Source organism: Camelus dromedarius, chromosome 22, assembly GCF_036321535.1.
Source record: "Camelus dromedarius isolate mCamDro1 chromosome 22, mCamDro1.pat, whole genome shotgun sequence".
NCBI classification, from domain to species: domain Eukaryota; kingdom Metazoa; phylum Chordata; class Mammalia; order Artiodactyla; family Camelidae; genus Camelus; species Camelus dromedarius.
The window spans coordinates 28390094-28407614 of record NC_087457.1 but is presented as its reverse complement, the minus strand read 5'-3'; the positions used below and the strand labels follow the sequence as shown (position 1 = coordinate 28407614).

At 39.2% G+C, this 17521-nt stretch overlaps 1 protein-coding gene across 3 annotated transcripts in view; it reads left to right on the top strand.

The window, feature by feature from the left end:
* Nucleotides 1-17521, top strand: part of TENM3 (teneurin transmembrane protein 3) — a 2090952-nt gene that overhangs the window by 917497 nt on the left and 1155934 nt on the right. The gene's annotated exons all lie outside the window — the stretch shown is intronic.

Genomic DNA, 17521 nt, shown 5'->3' with positions numbered 1-17521 from the left:
GTATAAGCTGGACATGATGCAGACAGTTCATATTTCTAATCCCACTGTATCCTTAAAATTTTCTCAGTTTTCCCAGTGAGGAAATTGAAATATAGTGACATTAAGAAATGCATCCGTTACAATCAGGATTCAAATTCCTGTGATTTGCTTTGTTTAAAATACAAGGACATTTTTAAATTAAATGTTAAAAAGAAATCAACTCTGAGCCACAATTCTCAATTTGGCTCAACTGAAAAATTCAGTTTCAGGTGGATTTGGATTTCAAAATGAATTTTGGGGAAATAAGTACAAGTAAGTGTGAATATTTATCATTCTCTATAGTGGCAATGAATTTATCTTCTCTGAAGAGTTACAAAGAAAAATTACTAATATGTTATATACTAATGTAAAATGTTAGAAAAAAATAAATAGCTCAAACATAGACAGAGACAGATGAGAAAAGTTAAATGTGGTAGAGTAGCATGATTTACTTTTTACTGTATTTCATGTACCATATGAAGGGTTCATAAAAATTGATGACACGTTTGTGATTTAAGTAAATATGTTATCAAGCGATGGATAGTTAATTCACAAAAACACTAAATACACTTAGTAAAATAAGCACACCTAATAATACAATGAACATAAATTTGAAAATCTGAGTTGACATTTCTAATTTATAAAATGAATAATTCCTTAAAAAAAAAAGATATAGCCCAGCTGAGGTCAAATGATAAACTTGTTTTCACGGACATTATTATTTTTATCAGTCATTTATTTCATTTAATGTGATTTTATCTTTAGCTACGTAGTTCAGTTGTTTAGAAACCAATTCTTCAAATAAAATGAGTTACAGCAAGGTAGATGTTTATTCCTTTTATATAAAGTAAGTCCTGAGGTAGGGATGCCAGGGGAGATGTGGCAGCTCCGTGGCTGGTAGGGATCTAGGCTCCATTTATTGTTTTATTAGCCTAGTGCTTGCGTGCTATCCAGTGTTAACTCTAACTCATTGTCTAAAATGGCTCCTTAATTCTAGTATACCATAGGTTATGTTTTAAATAACAATTCAGACACTATAACTACTGAGGCACACATTCTAAATACCTGATAAACATGTTTCTAGGCATTATTTGCTATAAAAGGATGAAAGATTGAAACTTTAAGCTGTCAGTCAATAACTCTCTGTCCCTAAACTTAGGTCCCCATTTCTTAACATATTTTTATCAGCTTTTGGGAAAAAACTAAGTTTATTGCTCACTGTACAAACTCTTTGGCCCTTAAACATCTGACATTCATATCAACTTCGAAGTTCAGAGAGGTCATTTGCAGCAACTGCGTTGATAGGTGCTGCCTTACTAACTGGTCCATCAAAATACTCAGAGCCGATGTAGTAAGAGAGTCAGGAAAAACTGATTCCTGTTCCTCCCAGAGAAATTAGCTACCAGAAAGTTAGTAGCAGGTTGGCCTGATTCTGGTCATCACTTTTATTCCATAATTTCAGATAAGAAATTGCCGTTTCAGAAAAGTTTTCCATCTGTGCTGAGGAGGGCAACGAAGAATTATGATAAACGTTTCAAGATGCCTCTGCGTTGCTAAAGGTATTTGGCCTCTCCTACTTAACTGAGGCAGAAAGCAATTTTCCTAAGATGATTTAATTCATTATTTACATTCACTTGGGCCTTTGGGATCGATTTGCATTGCTGTCAAAGTTCTAGTCATATTCAGTCTTCATGTCTTCAGAACTTAGAGGAATAAATATATTCAGAGAAAAGTTTGTTCCCTTATTGACTAGTGTATTCGCTCCTTAACAGGTTAATACAACCCAATTTAAGTCTTAGGAAAACAGTTTGAAGTTTCTGTTTTGCACTGAAAATAGAAATATTTTCAAGTCGACACCATTCAGATGTTACTATGGTAAGGAAGTATTTGTGCGACAGCAGAAGGAGCATTATCTTTACCTTTCAAGGCTGGTTCAAAATCATTTCCAAGTTATTACAAGGTTTATTTCTGCCTTCAGAGATTTTTTTTTAGCAGTAGGCATGTTTAATGTTTATTACTTTTTCTAAATTGTCACTATTCAGGGATGTTTTTATTATGAATTATGGAATATTATTTCACAATAAACTGTCCTAACAGCCTTGGAGAAGCTGCAAACGCTGTTTCTCCCCAGTTCAGTGTGTCTCCTTGCTAGCACTCTGTCAGCCTCGTTCCTTGTGTTTACAAAGCGAGATGGAGTTGGTGGTGGTAAATTTGCGCTGTGCCTTCATAGGGGCTAGATCATAAGCAGGTAGCACTTGTTTCTCAGTTTTCTCAAAGAAACTGAGAGATGTGGATATAACCAAGGAAAATCTCCCTCAATTGTAAATATTCCTTAGGAGGAATATATTAAGACATCTATTTTCAGGACGATTTATTGCCTCTCAGAAGGGAAGCATTCCCAAGAGATGCAAACAGACCTCAAGTGGTTAGGCACAAATCTGCTTCTCTTCTCTGCCCGGCACACAGCTCCTGATGGTTTTTGCATGCCTTGCTTTCCATCACTTCTGTGTTTTTACCCCTTGGAATTATTTCATCATGTTCCCTGCTCTGAAGAGCCCATTCCTTCACACATCAACCGCACGATGCGTTGGCTTGCAGGAAATCCTCCCCCTAGGAAGCCTATCAGGCAGGTGGAACAGGTCTCAGATCAGTCTTCTGGAGTCCCCTCTGCAACTCCTAACCTGATATTCTTCGTTTTACAGGATTAGGAATATAATTTTAAAAGTCTTAAATTTCCAGACCTTTCTTCTTTTTCTTGCAAGAGAACTTTGTGGTTATTTTCTTCAATTGAAACATACAGGAAGCAGGGACCAATGAGAAATGTTCTCATTTGATGATTCAAAGGAAGAGATACATGGATATGTGTGCGAAATCAACTTTCAAGCTTCCGGTGACAAGTAATGATAGATTCCAGGGAAGAATTCAGGGTGTATTCAGAGATGTCCCTCACTCTTTCTGGTCCTTTAATAGGCATTGTGTTGTTGTTATTCATGGAAATTCCATGTGAATCTCCCTTTCAAGTCCTCCTCAGTAGCCCTGCCTCTCTCACATACAGCCAGTAGCCTGGCCTCCTACAATTATAGCCATTTTCTGATGGAAACAAAACACTTGCCATCAAATCACACAAACTGCCCTAAATCTATTCTGCTTTTCCTCCCCCGGACTTTACATCCAAGGGAAAATGAGCCACGCCATCTTGTGCCCTCAAAGTCATTCCTTCTTTCCTCACCAGGAACCGTGGTGTGGCTCCCAGGTCCTCTAGCCTTTTGGTCTTCAGTGCTTCTTCCTTCCTAGTGATTTGTTTCCTTCCCATCAACCTTCATACATTCTGAAGATCAGTTCTTAATCTAGAGTTGTGCATAAATATCTCACTGGACTGCCACAGCAGTGCCGTGAATTAAGCAATGCAGATTTTACGTATAATGAAAATGAGATTCACAGTGGTTTGCCAAGGACTGCATTATTACTAATTAACTGCTGACAGTGGAATTCGGATCTTCCTACCCCTTTCCCAATATTATTTACAAATCAGTTTCTAATGGTTATACTATTATTTATCCAATGCTATAATAAACCTTGTTTCCTGTAAGGTAAGGCAGAAATATCAAATTACTGTGTTGGGGCAAATTCACTGCTAAGACCAGTTCTGTGACAGACCAATTGTTCATTGTTGCCAGGATTCTCTCCTGAAGATGCTGGAGGACAAAAAGCTTTATGTATAATTGCATTTCACTTAGATGAAAAATAATAAGAACACTTAAGGAGTGGAAACAGTAAATAATACTCTCACCTTTTTATTCTGCCTTTTTATCTTTGAGATACATATTTTCGGAGCAAATCAAAATTGAACAGCCCTCTGTTTGCCTTACCCCAGTGACTACAATTGCATTTTTAGACTTTTTTTATATATGAGATTTTTTATATCCATATAATCTTTAGCTTGTCTCTGTTTTCTCTATTCTATTCATCCATTATTCAGTAATATTTTTAACTCTTAAGGCAACCTTATGAATGAAAATGAATAAAGAAAATGGTGGGACATTGCTATATAAATTGGTTAGTGGTGTCCTATACAAAGTTAAGTAATAAAACATCATACATGGTAGAGACATCTGAAGCCAGGTGGCCTGGATTTCTCATGTTCAGATGAAAAAAGATCCAGAGAGCATGAATGATTTATCCAAGGCGACCCAGGACAGTACCAGCACTAAGCATTCAGAACGTGCGGCTCCTTCGTTAGGACTGTTCCCAGCACTCCCTGTTTCCTAGGGATGCACTCACTAACATAATGACGGCACTGATGGTAGCATTAATGCCAAGGGGTGCTTAGGGCTTATAGCAGATAGAAAGTACTGCTCACAAAAAAGCCAATCAAATGGATAACTGAAGTATGCCTCCTATTGGAGTCAGAGTGATGCTCGATCTGTAATTCTGAATGTTGGGAATAAAAATGGTTTAGAAACTTTGACTAGTTTTCCATGCAAAGCACCAGGTCAGGCCTGGAGGCATCTGGCCTCACAGTGGTCTGATAACCTTGATTGCCACGGAGAGCTGGTTTCAGCTGCTGCAGGCAAGATTCTCCTAGTGGCCACTTGCATCTACAGTGGTCCCGTTGCAATGCTAATGGCAGGTGGACACACGGGATGTTTTCTAAAGGCTAAGGGGGATGTAACATTGGTCTCAGCAAGGAAGTCATTTCTGTTTTCATATATGCTCTTGATCAACTCATCAAAACAGAGAAAAGTTCATGTAGAACAAATTTCTGATCTTTGTGAAAACGTAGGCATTCACCTTCTGGCCGGTTAGGTTGAACTCTAACCTTAGAAACTACGGTATGAATGCAGCTAGAAAAAAAAATCGGAGAGAAAACTTGCCTTTCTCAGTCATGGATGACAAAGGATTCCGGGCAGTTTTTTCAGTTCTGTCAAAATGATCACTGAACCACGAGTTTGCACAGACCTTCCATGGAGGCCTGAGGTTTCGGTTACCCATTCATTCTCAGCCTCTCATCTGAGCCTTTAGAAACTGGAGCTCATCTGTTTGGGTTTTTTTTTTTTTTTTTTTTTCCGCTTAACACCTCAAAAGCTTAATGTGAATAAAGGGACAAGGAGTTGTTCCTAATTATTTAACCCCAAAGAGACGGTTTATACAGTTGTTGTTTTGCCAGATAATACTTGATTATCTGACTTGATTGTAGTGATAAAAACTATTTTTGGCAAGTAATTGCAATTTTAAAGATAGTACACTCTAACAGTTACAATAATGGAGCAGAAATGTTTTTTCCCCTACATCTGAATGGCTTAAATGTGAACAGAATTGATAACCATGCTGGATGTTTATAAAGTCCTAATATCAGATTAAAACAAAAGAGATTTGAATGAAGGTCTGATAGAAGAAATATGAAAGTGTAACGCAGAATAAAGTTGCACTGAGTTTGAATACTGGCATTGATTTTTGAAATTTTTAAAATAATTTTATTCAGGTTTTGTGATTTCAGGATGGTATTGTTTCTGATCTTCCATTGGTAAGCATTTTGTAGGAATATATGAAAATGCTTAATATAGTGCTAATTATAGTACAGTGACATTATGTTATTTAAGCTATATGTGTATGTCAATTTAAAAACAATGTAGATACAAAATTCAGTACTATGAATCGCAGTTATGCAGAACAGTATGTTAATGACACTAAGCTGAGCAACTAGCTCTTTATGCTGTTTTAACCCATTTGACCTTCACAACAACTCTGTAGTAGATACTGTTATCCCCTCCATTATTCAGATAAGGAAACAGAGCACGAGATGGTCTCCCAGTTAGCTAGATGCAGACCTGGACTTAAGCCAAAGTAGCCTGACTCCAGAGGCCATGCTCTTTGCCACGATTTACATGGAACACAATGGAATAATGTACGGAAGACTTAGTATGTACGTTAGCCTGGTGGGAATGTAGTTTTACTTTAAGGTTCTTGTAAATTGTTTCTCATAGCTAGAGACTATTTGAAAAATGAAGTCCTATATTAGTTAGCATCTGCCATAGACTGAAAGTTTGTGTCATCCCCCAACCCCAAATTAGTATGCTGAAACCTAATCGTCATTGTGATGGTGTAAGGGGGTGGATCCTTCGGGAGGTGATTCATTCATGAGAGTGGAGCCCTTGTGAGTGGGATTAGTGCCCTTTGAAAAGACACCCCAGGGAGCTCCCTTATCTCTTCTACCATTTGAGGTCGCAGGGAGAAGACACTTGTCTATGAGCCAGGAAATAGGCTCTCACCAGTGACTTTTTGTTCAAATCTAAGACTGACCATCTGAAAGAGGGAGCAGCAAACGTTTCTGTACAGAACCAGAATGTTGCAGATATTCTTGGCTTTGCCAACTATACTGTGTTTTTCAAAACCACTCAACTCTGCTGCTATAGTATAAACATAGCCATAGACAACATGTTAACCAATGAGTATAATGTGTTCCGGTAAAACTTTATTTACAAAGTATGCAGCAGGCAGGGTTTGGCCCATGTTGGCCGTGGTCTAGTAGAAATATCTTAATAGCAGTCCTTATGATTTCCACTGTATCTGCTGAATCCACATATACTATAGAAAGACTAGTAAGAGTCTACAGTAAACATTCCTTAATTTGGAGGTAAATTAATTGATTGTGAACATTAGCATAAAACCAAGATTAAGAGGAAAAAGTCACTACACTACTCTACTGAGATAAATAATTTGCATACCTTATTTTAATTAACCTTTCCAAGGAGCTGTGAAGTAGATGTTGTTATCGCTGTATCGCAGGTGAAGAGAGTCTAGAGAAGTTATGTAAGCTGATCTGAATTCACTAAGGGAATAAGTGATGGAATTCCAACCTAGGTTTATCTGATTCCATATATATTATTGCTACAATATGTCTTATAATACATGCACTTCTGTGATGTTTCCTGCCTTATGTTCAATAATCACCAGAATTTTGAAATTAAAATCAAAACATGGTATTATGCCCATACTCATATGCATATGTATGTACACACACACAGTCAATTAGAAGATATTTGGGGCAGATCCATAAGAAAAATTGTCTCTTTCAACCAATACTTACTAGAGGAGGCTCTCTATGAGACACTGAGAGTCTTAATTATCCTAAGAAATCATGGAGAGATGAAAGCTTTAGGTATAAGGCAGGGCCCTGCCCAGCTTACCACCTGCTTGCTTGGTATTCTGACAAATTGCACGTCCTGGCTGGATCTTAGAAGCCTGGACCCTTTGCCTGATCATCGCTACTGACCAGTGTCTTGATTCAAACCTTAACCCCTTTCCCCACAACTCAGGATCATTTGATGATGTGAACCAGTATTGCCTGGAAGTGCCTATAGGTTTCCCTTACGTTGTGTATTTGATTTGACCTTCATGTATCCTTGGGAAATGGGTTTTCTACAAATTACTGAAACACTAACCTGCTTCTAATTTACTCCCCATTCTTCCCCTTCAACCACATGAAGGGCATAGAAACCCTCACAGGGTCTGTTTTCTATCTTCCAGTCTTCCTTCACTTGCCTGCTTTCCTCCCTCAATAATCTAATCTCTGCTTGGGACCATTGACATCTCTGCTTCCTTCAGATAGTCTTGAATATCCCTGATAAAAATTTGGCAAAACCTCTGTCAAGAAGAGCACTGACACTGAATGCTGATCACAGAGTGTACATTGTTCTCGGTTCATGATTTATGTTCACTCACTCATTTAGTCCTCACATTAGCCATATGAAACAGATACCAGGGGTCTGACAGTATCCAAGCAGATCACGCCTGACTTCTGAGAGCACAACGGATGTATTAACAGCATCTTTACATGGTGTAGATTCAAAAAGCCCATGCTTCTGTTCAGTTACCTGATCTGACGGTACAGGTGGCACCCAGCCAGAGAGTCTACTTTCCTGTCATACAAAAGTTGTCCACACAGGCCACCTTAGCAGGTGATGGTTTGGGTTTCTTTTGTTTCCTATATAGCTGGAAATTAAATATAAGAGATCCCCAGATTCCTAATGGTGCTCACAGCTACACAAAGGCCATGGGGTCCCCCAAATCCCAAAGATGTTTCCTGGGCTTATGACTAACTGGCTGACTTCTAGAGCAGACAGAAAGATGGAAAGGCAGCCCCATACCTACATTCCCAGAGCTATGCACTGTCTAACAAGAAGGCAATTAATCGCCCAGGGAATACCTTTATGTTCTGCTTCCTTTCCTAGAATGTGGCATGGAATAAAAACCCATCTGTACTCGTCTCCAGAGGCCAGATTATTTTCATCTGGTCCGGAATTTGGGTTGGCCTGCTGGTGATGTCAAAGATGTCAAAGAATGCTGAGCAATCCTTCATCTAAATTTCTGAGAACGCCAGACTCAGAAGGGCATTTAGAAATGTGAATCAAGGGACCTTTAAGCTAGAACCAGTAAGACACAAAGTGGAGCGTTAGGACAGTAACTTCGCTAGATCCTGAGATCTAAGTTATTAAGCTGGGACAGCAGATTTACATATTGAGGAAGCAGTCCTGGGCAGCTCTGTGTACCTAGTACAGCTGTTTCTGGCTACGTGTGATGTAACTGCCGTGATACACTGATGGGAGGGCCACTTGTCTGTAAAGTTCAAGGAAGGGTTGGTCTCATTTAGATGAACTAGTCAGTAGAGCCACGTCGGACCTTAATACCCAGGACACTGAGCTGGGAGGACAGCACAGACCAACCAAACCTACAATCCTGCAATCAGGAGACTGGCCTGTTGAGTGTAGGACCCTCAACCACCCTTTAGGACCCTCTAGTCTTGTGGGGTACCATGAAAAGAGCAACTGCAAAACAGGAGAGGAGGCCCAGCGTCCGGCCCCTGTGTCTGCATGTGCTCTGTGATGAAATGTTTGTGGACTAGAGTAGAGGAGCTGCCTGTTTCGATGCTCACGTCTCACCATTCTTTCAGACACTAATTCTAACCATTTCTTATCAGACACTAAGACAGTTCCTATTCGAGACCCTACAACATGGATTCATCTGGCCCCTCCCTTACCTACAGGGTCACTTTGAAGACTATTCCAGAATCTGTTGGTTCTTATATTGTAAGATGCCCACAAATGCATAATTGGATAGACAGAGGGAAGACCGCCTTTAGAAACTTGCCACGGGAATTTCAGATATAAATTAATGCTCTTTAGTCTTTCCATTGCCCAGGTGGTATCTCTCAGACTCCTGAACTATTGCTGGTCTATTATTGAACTAGTAGACTAGCGTGGTTGTTATGTTTCTAAATGTGCCACGAGTTAGTCCCATGACCCTATCTACAAGGACCAATGTTTGAAGTTCTTGAGTAAACACTAACATAACATGTAGCCAAAGTTGAGAAATAAAAGAGTCTTTCAAACAAGTTCCTATCTTCTCTTCACGTGGGATCCAGTAGATTCTGAGCAAGGTTTAAGTCAGTAGAGTTGTTTAACTACATGTAACAAGAAGGACAAGCAGAACTTCCGTGAGCTGTGACTTGTTCCTCCTTGATTTACAGCACTGGCATTTTTTTACACTTTTCCTTCCTGCGTTTCTGAAAAAAGAATGGCTATTTCAGTCAAGGAAGCAATCCAGAGCCTGCAGTGGCATTTGATTTTGGCTCTGTGTATTTTGCCTGAACGCCAACCAGCTAGTTGCATGTGCAGCAGATTTATTGATTTTGGCTCTTCATAATATCTTATCGTGGGACGAACATGAGCCTGGTTCCCACTTCTGTTTGTAGACATCTTTGGGAGGTCCAACCTGATGAAATGCACTGGCCTTCTCTGAGGGAGAAACATCCTCCGTATCAAGTGCAGTTGGAGGACTGGCATTGCATCCGTTTGGATCTCCCGGGAAACAGACGACAGAATGGACTTGCGTGCACGGAAGACTGCTGGAGGAGAACATCTGTGAAGAATAAAGGGGAGAGGAGGCAGGAGCGAGCAGGGAGGGCGCTCAGACCTCCACGTGACTCTGACACTTATGACAGGAAAGAAGAGTGTGGAGACGCAGGAGTGAGTAGAGCGAGCCTCAGCCACAGTCTGGCTCCAAGACTGCCCCAGCAAGGCTGATGGACAAATGTGGGGCAAGGGGCACTCCTCTGCGGCATCCCCCATTGGGTAGAAAGAGCCTGGCTATCTTACTCCACTCGGGCTGGGGGTCGGGCTTCAGCTGTGAGCAGCCCCGGGCGAGTACGGCCTGAGTGTGAACCCTGTTTGAACCCCATGGTTGCAGCAGCTGGGAACTTGTTAGCTACACTGTACTCTTTGCAGTGGGACCTGCCTTGAATGGAGATCTGAGTGGTTCACCTCCGTGGCCGCCATGAGCGTGTAATGTTTTTAAAAGCTCCTGTGGAGAGTGTCTTCCACCAAAACTTGTAAAATAGAAATTTTCCCCAATGTGAAAAAACAGTTCAAAGCCCGGGTACCTAAGAGTAATGATAAATGTCTACCACGCAACTCCAGACATCAAAATTGAAATAGAGATTCAAATTAGTCCAAGGCTAATGGTAGGTTGCTTAAGAATACAAGCCATCTTTGCATTTCCCATGCTTCACAGAGTTTTTAGTGGGTTATGGTTGCTTCATACAGTTGTGTTGAAATGAAAGATACTAGTAATTTCTACTCCATTCTGAAATGGAGTAAAACTGTTAAGAAAAAATAACTTACGCTTTAGTAATGAAACAATGACAATCTTAGCTTGATCAACTACGCTCCCCGCTCTCAGCATACATACATATCTTGACAGATATTGTATGTCTAGATTAAAAGCAGTTCTGAGGGTCAGCAATCTGACTGAAGCCCATCATTTGGGAAGTTGGATGGACAACAGGCTGTAGACTGTGTTGTAATCGTCCCTGCTAAGGCTGCTTCCTCCTCCTTGCTTCACAGCAAAGGTAGACCTAATGGTTACTTGTTAATCAAACTCGCCCCAAACCCAGACGTAAAAATCAAAATGGGGTTGGGGAGGAGGGTGAATAAAATCAAGAGAGATCATCGCTGATGCTCCACTGGATTTTGGAGCTATGACTAGAATCCACATCAATTTCAATTCTGCTTGCTTCTCCCTGAATCCTTTTTCAAAGAAAGGATTTTCACATAATTTAACCTAGAGGGCTGCTCTTACATTTTACTGCAATATCAGAAAATGAGATCCCACTTTGTTCTGATTGAAGAACACACATGTCTAGAGAAGAGCTTCTGGGGCAGTCTTCTGAAAGGGTTCGATGTGCGATGTATCAGCAAGGACTTCTGAAGAGGTTACAGTCTTCCTTTAAATAGTCTTCCTTTAAATAGCTACCTAGATACTATGTTTCTTATTTGATTTTTTTTTTCAAGCAGAAAAATAAGTTTGTTGTTGTTTGTAGTTTGGATTCTTTAAAATGAAAGGGAAGCTTACAACTCTTTAAATGTTTAGCTCCATGTCATAAAAGCAAACCTTAAATAAAATGAAGGACAAGGAGTGACCCAAAATCTAGGAGAGAAAATTCAAAATTAATTTATGTTCTATTATTGGAATATTTCAATCATTGCCAACAACTGACTGAATGATGTGACAATATTTGTATTTCTTTATGTTAAGAGACTCTCCATGCCTGTCTTGAATATTTACCTTGGTCCAATTCATCAATTGATTTTTATTTAAAACTCAAAAATAACAAAATTTAATAGTATAGTTAGAACTGATTTTATTTACTAAGCACATGTGTGGCACAGTTTACTTGAGATACTGCTCAGGAGGCTTGAGTCAATGTTTTCTTTTTAGTTGGCTGTAACACTTTCATATTAGGCTAACATGAAACAAAAAGGTGCCTTCCCTCTATACAAAGCCAGATTTAGGCCCTCAAACCCCTCCACCAGGACTGTCCCTGAAGGGATTTGTTCCTTCTCCACCACCTTCATCTTCACTCTTCTCCTGGGACCTCGTGTCTCCATTTCTCTCCTTCCCATTTTGAATATGTTTAGGAACAAAAACAAACCCAAAACCGTCCCAGTATCTCATCGATCTCTATCAACTAAATGATTGTTCGTCCCTTTACTAAAAAATACCCCAAACGAGGGTAATTTCCTCATCATCTGCACTTCGTAAAACATTTCTTCCTTAACACCTTGCAATGAAATGTTTTCCTCTTTAACCAATAAGCTGCAAATGGATAGATTCCACCACCTTTCTCTTGGTTTCATTCTCATAAGCTTCTTTTCAGTATCTCACACTATGACAAACTTCCTGGGACTTCAGGGACCCCAGGCTGATTATCCACCATTTTTTTGCCCTCCTTTTATAACATCTCTCCCAGGCCCCGTTCCTCTCTGTTTGAACATTTTCTCCTTTAAACATCATCATGCATTCAAAGTAACTAAAAATTGTGCCACACATGGTGCTCATTCACCTGAGGGTGTTATTTCTGTTCCTGGTACAAACGTACTACAAAATACTCAGGCTTAAAACATGGACTGTCCCTTTGCCTTGTCCAAAAATCTCAATTTGGAAAGGAGGATCAGTCCTACAAACAAAGAGCATGCTTTAAAAATAATCTCTCTCTGCCACACACACACACACACACACACCTTTAATCCCTGACTTAATGAGTAATGACAAAATGTTTGACTCCCTTCTCATACCTGCCATCAAAGATTATAATTTCAGGCCCTGGAGAGCAATTAATTATAACACCAATATAAGTACTCTTCTTGTAAAGATATGGGCCAAGGAACACATGCTCCTTAGAAATTCTTCCCCAAAGATCTCATGTAATACTCTCAGCCTTTTAAAATACAATACTTTTCATTTTTGATGCTTGAAACTGGTCACTCACTCCCATTCTGGTCCTCTAAAAGCGCTTAAAATGCTGTCCTCATTTTTGCTAATTAACAGAGGACTTTGGAACTCTTTGCTCCTGCATGTGTTTATAGTAGTCGTGACCCACCAGTTCAGTACCAGGCAAATGATCAAACTGTCACAATGGCGTTGGTGCTATGAACACACCATAGGGGGAGAAAAAGAGAAAAATGTGCACTGTGGTGCCTAAAAATGCAAACACAAATTAAACTTCTTTAATTTGTGTGGGGATAGATAATGATTTGCAGCAACCAGGGATCTCATATGGCTTTGTTCATATTTTAATAGTGTTTTCCTCTTTGCAGTCTGAGTAATTAAGTCTTATGACATTCCAGGAACCATAAATCCTGCTGCGATGTTTAAGTTTAGAACAAACTCTTGATGTACAATCAAAATATTAAAAAATAAAAAAAGGGCACTTCTCGGGTTCTTAACAAGCTGTTCTGGTTTTACCTTTGAAACACAATTGAATGTGGCCGGCTCAGACTGTTTAGTCTCATTGTTCACTGGAAGTTCCTTTTGAAATTCATTGCCTTCAATTACGTTTTTTAAAAGAATTTTAATTGCGTGGCTGTAAAGAATAAAGATGCTCTAGGCTCCATTTGTTTATCATGGAGGGGCCGAAAAAAATGAGGACAGAGCTTCCCAGCTCGTGCAGGGGTTGCAGAGAGAGGGAGATGACTTTTAATTCGACAAGTTCAGAGAGATTTCTTAGTTTGACGCGCTCTGCAGGGGGTCTTTGAGTGCCGGGCAGTGCTTCAGCATTCTGAGCTTTGAAAGTCTTTCCCTGCAGCAGAAACTGTATCAAAAGCCAATGATGATATTCCCTGCAAGGTAAAAGCACCCTATTGCAGATTTCGAGAGCTGTTTATTTATTCATCATAGTTTTTCTTTTAGGACATATCAGGCATCTAGGTAGTAATTCACATAGATGATAGAAAATGCAAAAAAAAAAAAGTCCTCCTCATCAATCTTTCACCTTTTCCTTCTTCTTCTCTGTAGGCCACATGTAGATATAAAACGTTCTTTCTGCTTGTCCCAAACATATGTATCTTTATCCCAAATCTCAGTCTCTTCCCTGCTCTTTCTGTTTTTTAAACAAAATTGTCATTTCAGCTTCCTTCTACCACCAGCTGAGCATATAAGATGTTTATGGCCACTTCCTCCTGCTAAATCCTCAAAGTGATTAATTAATTTTACAGAAGTATGTTCAGTTTCTAAGGCTCTTTTTGAATCTTGGTATTTTAAGTATGTTTCAGAAAGCCGTTTTCAAAGCAAATGTTAACAATCGTGTTGATCTCGTGAAGGATATACATATTTTAGTATTTTGTGTTATATTTTGTATACGTGGTAGGAGAAAAACTGTTTCTCCCTCTTTTGGTGTTTCTAGGACAGAGCTGGGAATAAGGGACTGTGACAACCTTTCCCTCTAGTCACATCAGTGTCTGCTGTCGGTTTGGCAGAGTCAGTGAAGACAAAAACAGTCACCTTGTTTTTGTTTTGTTTTGTTTTGTTTTGTTCCATCTTCTCTGGCATCAAAAGTGACCTTGCCTTGCCAATATCGGTGAATTACCACAGGGGAAGCAGTTGCTATGTAATTTAATTTTTTTTAAACTATGGGGACTTAAGAATAGTGTGATGCTTACAGCTGCAGTTTTGTTTTGTTCTGTTTTGTTTTTTTAATGGTATCAAGGAAAAATATGCAGGCAAAAGAAACTTGGAAAAAAATTCAGTACCTCATCACATTTGGGCATATTTAAGTACATTTCACTTTACAAGCATAAAGCAGGTTGAAGATTATATTTAAATATCAAAAGTGTAAGAGGAAATCGCCAGGCCAGGCAGCCACTTCAGTAACAGAATATCCGTAGAACAGCATCAGCAAACATCCCATTCATCCTGTCGTATTAATTGAACCTCCAAAGAGTGCGAAGCAAGGCACAGGCACTCTGCAAACACAAACTTGTCCTTAGGATTTCAGACTGCAGAGTTGGTTTGGGATCATTTTTATACCCGGAGAAGAGCAGAACCAAAGATAATCATTCATTATCAGTTGAGGGTGGTGGGGTGGGTATATTTTGTAAAAGCATTTCTGTACTTTAACACAATAATTCAATTCTTACTATTTACACCTGGAGCAGGGAGTTCTGGGGAACCTGCTTCCGCCCACCACTGTCTCCATAAACCCATTAAGGCTGCCACTGCCCAGGGCACCGTGGGGTTACAGTCCAGTTCTGTTCCACTGGCTGCTGGTAGGTTTCACTCTCTCAAACCATCCTTGGGTTTAGGAGTTGGTCACTTGAGTGTCTCCATGTACAAGATGAACATAATCAGTCACACTTTCGAACTGACTAGTTACGATGTGAATAAACTCTACTGATAAACTTGAAAGTAAAATACACTTAAATTTGATATATAACTTATGATTTACCATGCCTTTATTTCATATTGCATATTTACTTCTCAAGGAAATAACCACAAAGATCTATTCTGAATTGTACATTTTTAAGCAATCTCTATTAAAAATGAAGGAGGGTAAGAAAATATTCAGATGCATTATGAAAAGATGAGTAATCTCAAACATGAGTCTATTAAAAGCACATTTTTATCTGTAATGTTTAAGAAAAGCTTCCTGTCTTTTCTTGCTTCATCAGAATTTCCAGGATTGCCATGGGTTTTCCATTCACAATAGTGGTCTCATAAAATGATACATAGGAAAATTTAATTTTGCTTCTGTCAAATTATTCATTCTCCCCCTGCCAATAGAAAATCACATGGGTAGTTATTTGTATAGGGCACTCAGATTTATGTGATTAGTTTATTTACATTTGAATTTCTTTAAAACTCTATAATGGTAAGCAGACCACTCACATGACCAGCAAATCACTGGATTAAAATCATTAAATAAATATTCAAAATTATTAAAAATCGTCTTACACCAAAGATCTGAGCTCAGTGAACACTTAACACATTTTCTTTTGTTTTTAGCATACACGTGTAAAAGAAAATATTTTTCCCTGGTTAGGTATGGAAGAAAATTCCTAAGTGATTCATTGAAAGCGGACTTCCTCTCTTCATAATAATGCCAAATGGTGACTTGAGCACTGAAATCAGCACACTGTTCATTAGTGAGGGACAGATTTTACTTAAAATTTGATATGCTTATATTGGAAGTTTCTTATCATTTAATACAGCAGTATCCTTAAAGAGTGATCTAAAACCTTCTCATCTACACTAGAGGTATTATTTTGGATCAGATAAATCGTTTGGGAACATGCAAATAGTCTATATGCCAATATAGTAAAACAACATAATAAGTAACCGTGAACAACCCCATAATTACTAATAAAATAAATCTGCTTAATATCCACAGCTGAGGGGAAAATCAACTTGTAATTACCTAGTCTGTTTGAAAGCCAGCATTTTGAGGAGAAATACTTTGTTTCATGAACAAAATGGAAAACCCAGTATATAAGGGAATAAAACACAGACATTGTGCATCTTGGGTACATCTAGTCTGTGTTTGTTTCTGCATTATTGACCACAAGTACCATTAGCAGTGAAGTGGGTGATGGGACCATAATGCAATGAAGGTGTCTCCCATGTTGGCTGTTCCCTGTTTGCAAAGGAGGACTCTGTCCTTGTCTCCTCAGTTTCTTCTGCTTCCTCATTCCAGGGAGGTACTTGCCACATCATTTTAGGGACCCTTCAGATTACAGAATCTAGAGGAAGGGGGGAAAGGGATGGGTAACACATCAGTAAAGCTACCCTGAGAGTTGGCTTTCTTAAAATTTGAGGAGGGTATTGCAGGGGCAAATGGAATGGGAGAGACAGAGGGGTTTTCAGAAGTACTGCTATGACATACTCATCCTCATTACTTTGTTCAGAGAGGCAGGTGAAGTGCTTTGGAACCACATTTTGATAATTACATTTTTTGCAAATGGATCATATGGTGACCATTGTATAAAGGTCACATTTTGCATTTGCATTATGAGTCATCATGCAAGTACATCGCTCTAGTAGTTGTTTCAGATGAGGTGACTCTGAAGACCAGAACTGTACTCCTGGGCAGAGAGTAGTGTAATTAAGCCTCAGCCTGGCTTTTAAAAATCTTGGCAGAAGCCAAAAACACCATTTACTCCTGTTAACTATTGAGTTAAATTTGTGCCTCTTCAGACATTGAGGTGGTGGCTGTTCACCAAAATAATTGAGCAGTGCATGGGAGATAGAAATTTAAGATCAAAGGTAAAGATACGTATCTCTCTCTTTTTTTTTTTTTTTTAATTGACCATAGGAGAAGAGAGTTCTCTGGCAAAGCTAGAAGACAAACCAATAGATGACCACTGTAAGAAAGCAGGAAGATTTATGATGAGAGAGGGGACTGGGACAGCCTTAGAGTCACAGAGAAAGAAGCAGGAGGTTTGCTTTGGATAGGATTACACTTGTGCAGAATTCAAGCAAGTAAAATCTGGCAATTATTAAAAAAAAAAAAAAAACAAAAAAAAAAACAAAGGTGAGGGTCCCAGGTAAAACATTGTAGAACCCTCTAGTGAAGGGGGTAGAATTTGAGTAGTATGGGACGTGTGAGAATATAATTTTTACGAATAAATGCCCTATACCTTACATCCTTCTCCACCCACGACTCCTCACAAAT